The 10,043-nt window shown below is 36.2% G+C and overlaps 1 non-coding gene across 1 annotated transcript; it reads left to right on the top strand.

Moving 5' to 3' along the window:
• The first annotated feature begins 5,988 nt into the window (after nucleotides 1-5,988).
• LOC123387077 lies at nucleotides 5,989-6,096 on the top strand. Its single transcript, XR_006601440.1, has one exon. It is a non-coding gene; the product is annotated as a U6 spliceosomal RNA (small nuclear RNA).
• Nucleotides 6,097-10,043: the final 3,947 nt, after the last annotated feature.

Genomic DNA, 10,043 nt, shown 5'->3' with positions numbered 1-10,043 from the left:
CAGGCGCCCCCCTCCTCCCAGATCTCTTTTAATGTCAGACTCTCCTTGTTGTAATAACTCACATTATTAGAAGAGTCTCTGAAGAACATTTTTTTTGTGGCCATATTCATAGTTTTAAGTTCAAAGTTCTTAAAAGTTTATATTAGGAACAAAGAAAGGGAACATGAAAAAGGTGGAAGAATTTATTTATAATTTATATAGATTTTATAGAAGAATTTATATAGATTTATTGGGGGTTATTCTCATGAAAGATAAAGGGGAGAAGGCATAAAGGTAGGCAGGTGCCAGTAGACCAAAATGGCTCTGGGAGACTGAGAAAGTAGACAGAGAGAAAGGAAAATTTTTTAGGAAGAACAGCTTGTGAGAAAGACCCTGCCAGCCGGTTGAGAAGGACGATACAAATACTGCCCCTGTACTGGGCAGAAGTGGTGAGTCCTTATAACATTACCTTGTTCAATCACTGCCTGGGGCTCTGAGGAGGTACCTGGTAGCAGAGACAGATCCAGAAGACATCTTCAGAAAGAATGAAATCTTGCTATTTGCAATGATGTAGATGGAACTAGAGGGTATTATGCTAACCAAAATAAGCCAGTCAGAGAAAGACAAATACCATATGATTTTACTCATATGTGGAATTTAAGGAAGAAAACAGATGAACATAGGGGAAGGGAAGGGAAAATAAAATAAGATGAAAACAGAGAGGGAGACACACCACAAGAGACTCTTAACTATGGGAAACAATCTGGGGGTTGTTGGAGGGGGTCTGAGGTAAGGTTAACTGGTTGATGGACATTAAGGAGGGCACATGATGTGATGAGCACTGGGTGTTATATATAACTGATGAGTCACTAAATTCCACCTCTGAAATTAACAATACAGTATATGTTAAGTTGAATTTTATGTTAAAAAAAAAAAAAAGACATCTTCTAGCTAAGTGACCTCCTTGTGGAATGCTTCCCTCTTGAAAAAAGAACTTATTCAATTCAGTGATTACCACAAACTCTTTTACCATTTTTCTCAGTTGATTTTTTTCCTCCCCAACTTTATGACTTTGGTTGCATTTTGAATGGTGCCATATTTTTGTCTTTTTATTTATCACATTTTTTTCCCTCAGGGCTATCCTTTGGCTTCTTACTCTAGACTCTGCTTCTAGTCTTGCTAAAGGAAAATCTCACTAGCCCCCCAAATATATAATTTTCTAATATTATTATTTATAAATTACTAAAATTTAAATCTTAGATTTATTGAAATTTATTATTTTATGATATAATTTATATTTGGGAGGCAATTATTTCATTTTGTTCCTTCCAGATGCATAACCAGTTACACTGCTACCAGGTAAAAAACTATTAAACTACCTTTTGCCCACTAATTTTAAACAACACATTTTTTCCCATATGTTTTTCCATACTGAGTTAGACTCTTTTATGAACTTTTACCTATAGACCTGTAAATTATTTCCATTCCAGATTCATGCTGTATTAATCATAGTTAATTTACTGTAAATTGTAAGTACATTGTTATATCAAGATTCCACTCAATACTCATTTTTTCAAAGTGTATGACAGAAAGGAGGGGTTGAAAAATACCTTCCCCCCAAAGAAAACTAAAAAATTGGGCAAAATATGCAAAAAAAAATAGCTCTGGAAACTCCTAAAGACACACCACAAGTGGGAGAGTCTTTATTCATGAAAAGTTGCCAGAACCTTGAATAAGGTCCCTGGGAGACTGTGGCTGTTTTGCCTGGACCTGTTTTCATAGCCATTCCCAGCTCAGTTATGTGTGCTGACCATGTGGAATATGAACTTCACTGCCCAGGGAATGCTATCATGACTTGCAGCTGAAGCAAAAGCACACACTGAGTGGCACTGTCAGCAAAGTAGAACACTCAATAAAAAGAACCGGGGAAAGCCTTCAATTCTGCCATTCTCAGACTGCAGTCCCATTTGTTGGGGCTATCAGTTGACCTGCCATCTATTCTACAGGGAAACTAAAGGAATGAAAGGGCAGTGGAAGAGTGAGACAAACTCTGGGTGACTGGCAGGCTGCATGCACATGCAGGGGAGATCCAAGAGGACGGAGTGGAAAGCAAATGTCCAAAGAGACTTGAAGCTGTCAGAACTTTACATGTGCTCCCAAACAAACACAGATCTATCTGCAGAGGGCAAAAATCACACAGGTTCCCAGTGTTTGAGCACAATTTCTAACCAATCACTAGCTGATCATTGGGGTATGTGGATGCAGGAACCCCAGGAAGCCAGGCTAAAACATCAAAAAGAAGAAGAAGAAGAAAAAAAAAAGCAAAACAAAACTGAGCAGAGACATTTGCTACTGCAGAATCCATACTAGGTATAATGTATTATCTAACATGCCAATTTTCAACAAAAGACTATGAAACATGACCAGGAAACAGAAAATATGACCTACACTCAAGAAATACAGCAGTTAATAAAAACTATCCTTGAGTGGGGACAGATGCTGACTCTAATAAAGACTTTAAAGCAGAAATTATAAATATATTCAAAAATTAAAAGGAGCCATGTTTAAAGATTATAGAAACATGTCAATAAACAACACAGAGAGAATCTAGATAAGGAAACAGAAACGATATAAAAGGAACCAAATGGATATTCTAAACTTGGAAAGTACTACAGCCAAAATAAAAATAGACTGGCCCAAGAGTATATTTTAGATGGAAGAAGAAAGAAACATCAAACTCAAAGACGGATCAATTTCATTTATCCAATCTGAAGACAGAAAGAAAGATTTTTAAAAAAGGAATAGAGCCTCAAAACCTATGAAAGAAAATGAACCATACCAACTTACATAAAATAAAAGTCCCAGAAGAAAAGAAGAGAAATCTATTTAAAATGGACTAAAATTTCCCAAATTTGATGATAAGCATTAATTTACAAAGCCAACAAGCTCAAAAAACTTCATATGGGACAAAGATATATCTACATCTTGACACATCATAAATAAACTGCTAAAAAACAAAGGTTGAAAAATTGTGAAACAGCAAGAGAAAGATGACTAATCATGTACAATGGAACAACAATATGATTAACTGCTAACTTCTCATCAGAAACAATGAAATACAAGAAGGTAGTAAGATGCCTTTTTCAAAGTGCTGAAAGAAAAAATTAAAACCTCTCCATTCAGGATGTATACCTAATAAAGCTATCATCAAATAAGAAAGAAAACAGGACATTTAGAAGTAAACAAATATTAAGTAAATTTATTGCTAGCAGATATGTTTTAAAATATATTAAAGGAAAGTGTTTAAGTCTTAAAGTACATGGCATCAGATGGTAACTCAAATCTACAAAAAATTAAATTGGGAGCAGGATAAATGAGAAAATGTAGATAAATATAAGTGAGTGCAAATACATTTTTCCCCTCCCCTTAGAGTTAAAGAAAATATTGAAGGAGCCAATAAGTATAAGACTATATTGTTGGATTTATTACATACATAAATGAGATGTACAGGAAAATAACAGTACCAAGGAAGGAATAAAAATGTAACCATATTGGAGAAAAGCTGCTATCAATGTATTAACCTCAATTTAACTAAGTATTAACTTGAAATAGATTATAATAATTTAAGATTCATATTGTAATTTCTAGAACAATCACTAAGAAAATAACATTTAAAAGAAAAGTGTTAAAAACAATAGAGGAATTAAAATGATAGAATAGAGATTTGTAATAATCACAAAACAAGGCGGTACAAAAAAAATAGAAACAAAAAAAGACATGACACATACATAAAATAAATAATAAAATGGCAGAGGTTAATCCAATAATATCAGTAATATCCTAAGCTTGGATAGATTAAAACTCTAATCAAAAGATAGAGATTGTTAGACTGAACTAAGGACAATATTCAATTATAGCCTATCTGCAGATCTACACTATAAAATTCATAAATATAGACAGATTGACAGTAAAAGGCCAGAAAAAGTTGCATCATGCAAATAGTAACTATAAAATAGTTGCAGTGAATATATTAATAACAGACAGAATAGACTATAAACAGAAGATATTACTAGAGACAAAGAGGGACAGTTCATAATGACAAGAGGATTAATATATCAGGAAAATGTAATGCCATTAATACATATGAACATAACAACTGAGCTACAAGGGACAATGGAGCAAAATATAAGCAAACTGAAAGTGTAATTAGGCAACTTAAAACTCATAGGTATAGATATTGGTATCTATCAAAGATAGATTGCTTTAAAAATAAGGTAGAAGGGAAATTGGAAGAGGAGGTGAACCATGAGAGACTATGGACTCTGAAAAACAACCTGAAGGTTTTGAAGGGACAGGGGGTGGGAGGTTGGGGGAGCCAGGTGGTGGGTATTATGGAGGGCACATATTGCATGGAGCACTGGGTGTGGTGCATAAACAATGAATCCTGTTACGCTGAAAAGAAATATTAAAATAAATGAAACGAAACAAAACAAAACTTTTAAAAAAATAGGCAGAAAATTAGTAAGAATATACATGATCTGGCCAACACTAACAGACTTAGTTGACCTAACTCATATTTATAGGCTATTCTATCATGCAAGAAAAGAATATATGTTCTTTTCATGTAAACATGCATTTGCAACATAAATCTTGGGCTAGACCATAAATCAAAAGTCAATCATTTTAAAGGATTAAAATATTTAAAAATATTGAATCAGAAATAATAGAAAAAAAGGCTGGGAAAATTCCCAATACTTCCAACAAATAATACATGTATCAAAGAAGAAACTACAAAGGAAATAAAAATATTTTTAATTAAATGAAAATAAAACGTGAATATTTACAAATGTAGGGATGCCTTGGTGGCTCAGTCAGTTAAATGTCTGCCTTCAACTCAGGTCATGATCCCAGAGTCCTGGGACTGAGCCATTCATCAGTCTCCCTGCTCAGTGGAGAGTCTGCTCCTCCCATTCCTTCTGATGCTAAGCCCCAGCTCATGCGTGTGCTTGCTGTCTCCCAAATAAATATATAAAATCTTAAAAAAAATTTATGAATATAGATAAATCAGTTCTTGGAGGGAAATATTGCAGTTTTAAATGCCTATTTTGGTGCAGAGATAAAAGGTCTTAATCTAATGTCCACCTTAAAAAACTAGATGATAAGAGCACCTGGGTGGCTCAGTGGGTTAAACCTCTGCCTTTGGCTCAGGTCATGATCTTAGGGTCCTGGGATCGAGCCCCACATCCAGCTCTCTGCTCAGCAGGGAGCCTGCTTCCCCTCATCCCCAACCCCTGCCTGCCTCTCTGCCTACTTGTGATCTCTGTCTGTCAAATAAATAAGTAAAATCTTTAAAAAAAAGTGGGGGGGAGGGGCACCTGGGTGGCTCAGTGGGTTAAAACCTCTGCCTTCGGCTCAGGTCCTGGTCTCAGGATCCTGAGATGGAGCCCCACATCAGGCTCTCTGCTCAGTGGGGAGCCCGCTTCCCTTCTCTCTCTGCCTGTCTCTCTGCCTACTTGTGATCTCTCTTTCTGTTAAATAAATAAAATCTTAAAAAAAAAAACAACTAGAAAATAATAAAACAAAAAAATAATAACTCATGCAGAAAAAAATAAAATGTGGACAGAAATAAATTAAATGGAAACAGGAAAACTACAAAGAAAAATGAAAGAAACCAAAAGCTGAGTCCTCGAAATGATCAACAAAACTGACATAATTGTAGGTATGCTGACCGCATCTCCCATACTCTGACCTTGAGCATACTTAGTGAGCTTCCCCTCAGCCTAACAAAAGCTCCACATTGACTCTGCCATTGACATTTCCAGCAACACTGGATCTACTGAATCACGTGGCCCAAGGGGCAGAGCAGCTTGCATGGAAATCTGGATTAGCGGTAGAGCCTTCAGTTTTGGGCCTTCCACTCAAAACTAGCAGCATTTCAGGTCACTTGATAAATGAACCAAAGTAACACACCCAAATGAAAAATAAGTTACCTCCAAAATCCAAAAAGGAGTGCTCGCTTCGGCAGCACATATACTAAAATTGGAACGATACAGAGAAGATTAGCATGGCCCCTGCGCAAGGATGACACACAAAATCCAAAAAGGACACTAGGCATTGGTGCCTTCTTCTTTTTTGGTTGTAGGAGGGGCAAGATATAATAATCTATGCTTCACCTTAGAAGGGGTATCTCAATGCCTCACACCACTCAGTGGCATTTACTAAGTAAGAAGTATTCATGAAAAAACAAGTGAATTGAAGGTATATTTTCTTTAATGTAAAAGACATGGATCAAATTTAATTAACAGTACTGATTTAAATTCATGTATTCAGAAGATGTTTTCCAGGTCAGCCAGATGATGGGAAGAGAAAAACCCAAAAAGTGGGAACAGGTAGAAACTTAGAATATGTGGTAATCTTCCTAAACACACAAATGAGGGGAACCATGAGCCTCAACGATTAAAAACAAGTTAAAGATGTGAGTCAAATAAAATTAAATTTAAAAAATTAAAAAAAAAAAGATCTGAGTCAAACCTGTGATGGGCCTTAACTACTCTTGGACACACCTTCTTAATGGTGCTAATGTAGTGAGAAAAAGAAGTACTCAGAATATTTTGAGCAGTACGACTCTCTCTTCAATAAGTCTTTTGTTGATGTTCAGTATTTGATGAAAAGAAGGGGAAGCTGCTCTCACAGAAACAGAGAGGAACAGAAGCTCAGAAACCTCTTGTGCATTCCTCTGCCTTTCCCTCAGGCAGCTGCCAAGACACCTTCACCAAACCCACTGTCTGTTCCTCCTTTAGCCTTCCAGTTAGGCTGTGTCTACTAGTTATATAAGAATCTTACATATTTTTTCTTAGGTGCAAACACCAAACATTATTAAAAGTAGAGTAAAAAAAAAAAACTTTCTTGTCGCTGACAAAGTCACATTTCCTGAGTTTAAATGATTCTTGAATTTAAATGAAAGACACACATTAATCATAAATTACCATAAACAGGCAAACAGTATACATTTTACCTTCTGAGAACAATGATATTCCCTGAAATGATGACTATTTTTTACAGACTTAAGTCTGTCTGTAGCTGCTGTTAGGCCTGAGCACTGTGTTTGAACTCTTGTTCTCAGACAGCCCTATCATCTTTGGGTTGTAATTATTTATTTTCTCATCTGTTTTTTCCTTTTGACTAGGGAATTAATTTTATTTGAATTTCTGTCTACTCTCAGCCTGTGAATTCCATGAAGGTAGAAAATGTATTTATGAATTTCTTATACCCCAGAGCCTAGCAAAAAGTCTGGTATCAAATAGGTGCTCAATCAATATTTTTCAATAAAATTGAAGCCAACAAAATACATTCTTCCTTCCTCCATAAAAATAAAGCGGGTAATTTTACAGACATATTTTCAAAATGACTTATTTTTTATGGTTGTGACAGTTGCTGCGTATGTCCTAGAATTTTTTTTTCTTTTTTTAAAAAGGAAGAAATAGCTAACCGCTCTTATTATCTAAAGTATTTTGCCATAAAATTTGGAAAACAGACTGATTTTCTTACATTCTTGGGGCTTGCTCCAGGCATGGGAGCACATATTTTTAAATAAAATACAATTAGTGATTTTCATAAAGGCAGAAACCATTGACTTCATTTTATTCTCCTGTGTGAGCTGATGCTTGGTGACAGTTCCAATCCTCCATGGACTTGTCTAACAATTCTGACTAGGCAACTCTATATTGGAACAGGGTAGGAATATAATTGTGCTCTTGTTAAAACATGCTGTAATGTCAGGCACACTGAATCTTAATTCCCAAGGTGGATTCAGATAATCAGGAAATTCTTCAACTACAGGAGGATTTTGAAATAGCATGTGACATTTTTACAGCTGGCCATAATTTCATGCTTTGCCACCTTTGATCAAAGTGTCACCTTAAATGAAGGCAAGAAGACGGGAAATGCTACCGTGAAATCCGCAATGTATCCAATCCACCTGAATCTATAGGTAAAACCCTCGGTAATAATGCTCTCCCCAAAACTCACATGCTGAGGGAAGCCAATTAAGTTAGAAAGCTCCTATAGCTAACAATATATTTTAAACTATCTCTAATATTATTTTATAACTTAAACCTATCACAAGTAATTTCAAAGTATGGGAATTATAGAGAAGGCATCAAGTTAATAGGAAAATACAAATTATTTATATACTGAATTGGTCACATGAGGCATAAGAACATTCAGATTCTGTGATAAATAATATATAAGTAAGCATTCTCCAAACTACAACTGTAACCTGACAAGCCAACATATGAGAATCCATTATTGACTCCTTCCTGTACAAAAGCAGCTCTCACTGAGAAATCATCAAGGGTTAGTTTAGGAGGATGAAATATTTAGGAGTGTTAACAATATTGAAGATACTACACTACTAGGTGTTAGGGAAGAAGTCATCTGCTCTCAAACCTCCCAGGTTTGGTACCATAAATTTAGCCGTGACATGTTAAAATATTTGCAACTTATCTTAGTCTGTTTGGGCTGCTAAAACCAAATATCACAGACTGGGTAGCTTATAAACAACAGAAATTTATTTCTCACAGTTCTGGAAGCTGGAAGTCTGAGATCAATATGCCAGCCAGCATGGTTGGATAGAGGCCCTCTTCCAGGTGGCAGACTTCTCTTTGTATCTTCACATGGTGGAAGGGGCTAGGGACCTCTGTGTAGTCTTTTTCACAGGAGCAAATACCATTCATGAGGACTCCACCATCATGACCTATGTACCTCACAAAGACTCCACCTGCTAACATCATCATACTGGGTAGGATTTTGACACATGACTTTCAGGGAGACACAAACGTTCAGACTACAGCGTGACCTAATAACTGTACTGTAAATTTCAAAACTACATATATTCCTGTTGCCTCAACATCTCCCAAAATAGACTATGAATGTCTCATCCAAGTAACCAGGTATACCCATATGATGAAGTAGCCCCTGCCACAAGTTCTTCTTATGTTCTCCTTTCTGTGACCTACTGTCCTCAAGGGATATCCCATCATTCCTTTTGCTTGTGTACTCCACCTGACCACCAGTTGTCCATGGCTCCTTGTGCTGTCTGCTCCCCACCTGCTTGTTTGAGCCGATTCCCTTTACACTCCCCGCTATGTGGGCCCTCATGACTCCTGTCTCTCTAGGACCTGTGAGTATACTAAACTTTGTTTTCTTGTACCTCTCCTTTGTCCCCTCTTGTGGACGCACCCGGCCAACCATCTATTTAAAGAATACAAGAGGGCGCCTGGGTGGCTCAGTGGGTTAAGCCGCTGCCTTCGGCTCAGGTCATGATCTCAGGGTCCTGGGATCGAGTCCCGCATCGGGCTCTCTGCTCAGCAGGGAGCCTGCTTCCCTCTCTCTCTCTCTCTCTCTGCCTGCCTCTCCATCTACTTGTGATTTCTCTCTGTCAAATAAATAAATAAAATCTTTAAAAAAAAAAAAAAAAAAAAAAAAAAAAGAATACAAGACAGTGATAAAATCGGAACTTAGAAGAGATTTTTCAAAGAGAGCCATAAGTTACTATGGATAGGCAATCTGATGAATTAATTTTACAGATGAAGAATTTAAGATCCACAAAGGCTTGATCATAGTCTCCAAACTAATGAGTGGCAGAGCAAATACCTTATCTCAGGATTTTTTTTGTCCTATTAATGAGGTGCAATATCTCAGGATTTTTTAATAGAAAACCTAGTATTCTCTTGTATAAATACAATATACCAAGGCTCTAACTATCCAATTTTCTTGCATATTTTTATAACAGGTTAGATCTCTAAATTAAGATAGTTAAGACCAGTAATTATTGCAAAGATTATCCACACATTAATAAAATTTGGGGTTGGTTAATCTGCTCAAATAACCAAGTTTGGACTTCACCTCTGCATTTTTTTGTTGTCCACTATAGTGTAAGTAGCTACCCTACAACTTAGTATTCTTTAAAAAAAAAAACCTCATTATTATAAGTCATAATTTGGTGGATCAGGAATTTGAGTCAGGCTTGTATGGGAGATTCTTCTGCTTTAAATGGCATTTAT

Source organism: Mustela putorius, unplaced genomic scaffold (assembly GCF_011764305.1).
Source record: "Mustela putorius furo isolate JIRA1106 unplaced genomic scaffold, ASM1176430v1.1 tig00003845_pilon_pilon_pilon, whole genome shotgun sequence".
NCBI lineage: Eukaryota > Metazoa > Chordata > Mammalia > Carnivora > Mustelidae > Mustela > Mustela putorius.
Note: the sequence above shows the minus strand (reverse complement) of the source record. Positions and strands in the feature narration are given on the sequence as shown.